Source organism: Solenopsis invicta, chromosome 8 (genome assembly GCF_016802725.1).
Source record: "Solenopsis invicta isolate M01_SB chromosome 8, UNIL_Sinv_3.0, whole genome shotgun sequence".
NCBI classification, from domain to species: domain Eukaryota; kingdom Metazoa; phylum Arthropoda; class Insecta; order Hymenoptera; family Formicidae; genus Solenopsis; species Solenopsis invicta.
In genome coordinates this window covers 22,797,927-22,802,227 of record NC_052671.1, presented here as the reverse complement: position 1 = coordinate 22,802,227, position 4,301 = coordinate 22,797,927, and positions in this window count along the sequence as shown.

The window sequence follows — 4,301 nt, the reverse complement described above, 5'->3', positions numbered from 1 at the left end:
TGCATGTGTGTGTGCGTGCGTGTGCGTATGCGTACGTGCGTGCGTGCGTGCGTGCGTGCGTGTGTGTGTGTGTGTGCGCGCGCGCGCGTGTGCGTGTGTATGTGTACGGGATGTCCCATTTTCAATTCAGTCAATTTTCTCAAAAAATTCATGATATAAAAAAATGTTTCAGAATGAAAGTGGAACGGTTTTGAGGAATACGTATTTTAGTCACATTATTTATTTTTAGGTAGATGCACCAAAAAAATATAAAGCTTACCGACATTTTTTTAAAATTAAATTATATGTTTTTTTTTCATATAAATATGATTCTTCTAATTATTCTGCACATAAAGATAAAGTTATCACTAAAACAATATTTTGAAATATTTTATATTTTATTATATATTTCATATAAAATATAAAATATCTCGTAACCTATTAATTTTTTGATAATTGTATCTTAATATTTTTATGTACAGAATAACGAGATAAATCGATTAACATATAACAAAAAAAAAACACTTTGTAGCTCTTCAAAATAATATGTAATTGCATATTACAAATTCGGTATACTTTTTTAAAAGCAACTGTGTTTTTTTTTTCATCGATTGATTCATCTCAACGATTCGTAATTTTGCATTTTATCATAATATTTGTATTGTATTTGTCTCTTTTGTATGGAAAATATTTCACACAACTTCAACATATCCAATCAGTACCCTTTTTTTATGTAAGATAAAGAACCCTGGGTTGTTATGAAAGAAATGGTTTCTGTCAAATTCGCTAAATTTTTATGTGTGATTGCTTTTACTATGCTGACCAAAAGTCTCAATAGGCATGACCTCAGAAAAGATCAATTTTTTATAGTTAATAATTAATGATTTAGATATAATAATAAGTACCATTAAAAAACTTTCTTTTAAACTGAACTTTTTTAGGTTTTGCTTTGTTAAGATCTGAAAGAGAAAGTTGCAAGATTGCAGGAAGAGTCTAAGTAAGTCGATGAGCAGTTACATCTCGCCGCCCGCTTACATTTGCTGGTGGGCCGGACGGATACGCGCTCATTCAGCGATTTTTAATAATTAATATCTTGATAACTGTTGCAAAAATTGCAAAATGCTAGAAAACTTTTCAATTTAACTCGCTTTATATACCCATGAAGGTTTTACATTAAATATCAAATACTATATTTCTTACACTCACATACACACATACACACGCGCGCACACACACAAACACGCACATACAATATGTATCACAAAAAAAATATTATTTCTATAAAATACACAATTTTGAGCAATTTAGGACGCCGTAACTATAAAAGTTTGAGCTTTTCTGCGGTCATGTCCATTAAAACTTTTGATCAAGATCATAAAAGCATAAAAATATTATTTAATTTGACAAATGCGGTTTTTTCATAAGAAATGTGCGGGATCCTTCTATAATACAAAACAACATTTTCTAACTAATATTTTTTAATTTGACAAGGTAAAGAGTAAATAAGATAAATATAAATCATATTTTAAATTATAATTTTAATATATGAAAAATTTAGAAGATTAAATTATTCACGTTAAAGAAATCAAGATCATCGAATATCTGACAAGTGCGAACGTCATTATCCCGAGCCACTCAAACAACGCAGTAAGACATGCGATACACTAGTATAAGAATTGAGCTGTCATACATAAATGAAATAAGTTGTAAGGTATTACTCGATGATAAATATAACTAAGGAACAGGAAAGACAATAGAAGCATGGAAATTATATTTAAAGATTTGAATATTTTAAACAATTATTTAAAATAAAGATACTAAAAAGTTGTAATATATCGAAAGTTTTGCTTATTGTACTTTAAATAATATGATATATAATTAATTTGATTATTGTAACGTATAAACATATACTCAAACAGCACCGAGTTGATTGTTAGTTGACTGTTAGTTGGCAGAAGGAGTCTAAAGTCGACTTCAAAGTCAACTAAATGCCAATTTATTGTCGACTAAAAGTCAACAAATGATGCGAGAATAGTCGATTAAAAGTTAGCCTATGACAGTCGACTTTATGGCGACTATAATAAGCCGACATTGTTTTTGAAACGTTTACTTTAAAAGTTGATTTTAAGTCGACCGTTAATTGAAAAACAGTTATTTGTGGAGACACACACACACACACACACACACACACACACACACACACACACACACACACACATATACATTAAAAATTTTTAAGAGTACCTTGAAATAGAAAAACTCCCATCCATATGTGCTCGTGAGTAGTGTGAATAGTAATACAACCGCGATTGGGACGTTTCACAGTTCTCATGGCTTAAGTGTAAAGTGGAGGTTACCTAGTTATAAGATACTAAGCTCTGAACCGTACTCTATTACGAATTCCAATGTACGTCATAAACATCGAAATATGATTCAGGTTTTAAGATACTTGTTTTGCTGAGAGTTATATGAAAAATTTAAAACAAAAGATAGAATATTTTTATGATATCGGATAAATACATTAAAATAATATCTTTTTCTTTTTTAAATGTTATTCTCTACCTTTACTTACTTTTCTATTGCCTATTTCTATTATCTTTATAAAGAAATATTCTATTAGTAGAGCGACATATAATAAAGTGCACATGACGAGAAATTCCGAGTCTCAAGGCAAAAAGAAAATCAACAACGGACTATATTGAAAATTGGAAGCAGCGTTAGGTGCATATGTTTATATATACTTGTAAATGTTACTGTCGATGTAAAATTTTTTCCGTTTCAGATTTTATCCTGCCAATAATATTCATCGTTATAATTTCGATATAATTTCGTTGTATCTCTATATGCATAATACGCTTTTTTCTCATTTTTGTGTAAAATATACTTTTATAATGTTTTAATTTAGGAAATATGTACAGGATTATTTTCTTATAATATTAAATATTTTTTCTTTTTATGTCTAAAACTACACACACATTGACGTGATGTCTCTACGTTACTATGGATATAAGAGAGATAAAATAATTAATGAGAGCATAACAAGGCAATGTAAACAGCAGTTCTCTTTTATGAAAATGTTATTTTATTAGTGTTGATTATAACGATAACATCATTAATTAAAATTAAAATTCTAAAATATACATGGTTTGTTCCAAAAGTTTCCGGAATAAAATTCTTCTGCGAACCAGAAGGGCTAGAGCGATACAGTTTTTGGTAAAAACGGTGGTAGGGAGTCTTAGCTAACGAATGCAATGTCAGTCGCCTCCGAGCAGTGACAAAGTGAAGATCGTATTTTGCGCGTAGCGTGATGACGCGTCGAGATTCGAAATGCAGCGATACGCAAACAAATTTTGCGTTAAACTGAAAAAATCGGGCTCTGAGACGGTGGGCATGATTCGGAGAGGAACTCATGTCCCAGCCAAGCATTACGAGTGGCACAAGATGTTTTTGAAGGACCGAGAAAACATCAATGACAACGAGCGCTTCGGGCGTCTGTCAACATCCCAAATGGACAAAAATGTGGAGAAAGTGCAAAAAGTTTTGAACGGGGATCGATGCCTGAGTGTAAGAATGATAGTAGACAATTCAAAACTTTTCGCACTTTCTCCACATTTTTGTCCGTTTGGGATGTTGACGGACGCCCGAAGCGCTCATTGTCGTCGATGTTTTCTCGGTCCTTCAGGAATCTTGTGTCACTCGTAAATGCTTGGCTGGGACATGACTTCCTCTCCGAATCATGCCCACCGTCTCAGAGCCCGATTTTTTCAGTTTAACGCAAAATTTGATTACGTATCGCTGCATTTTGAACCTCGACGCGTCATCAAAACACGCTATGCGCGAAATGCGATCCTCACTTTGTCACTGCCCGGAGGCGACTCAGCCAAATTGCGTTTGTTAGCTAAGACTCCCTACCATTGTTTCTGCCAAAAACCGCATTGCTCTAGCTCTTCTAGTTCGCTGGAGAATTTTATTCCGGAAACTTTTGGGACAAATCCTGTACAATAATTGGACATATGAGCCGTGCTGAATATTTTCGCAAAAGTTCAATGACAACAAAGCATATATAATTAAAACAAATAGCAATAAATGTTTCGACCTTTAATTTACGGTCTTCTTTAATGTACAAAAGAATTTAAACATATTGAACCGACATTTGTTGTATTATCATAGTACTATGTAGGTATGCTTTATCAACGATTTAGAATTTGTTATTTATTGGAGTAAAAAGTGTTTCGATAAAGTTTCTATTACAAAATGTTTGTCTAATCAAAATATGGTGGACTATGATAAAACGCATTGCAATAGGTTGCGATAGTGTCTTG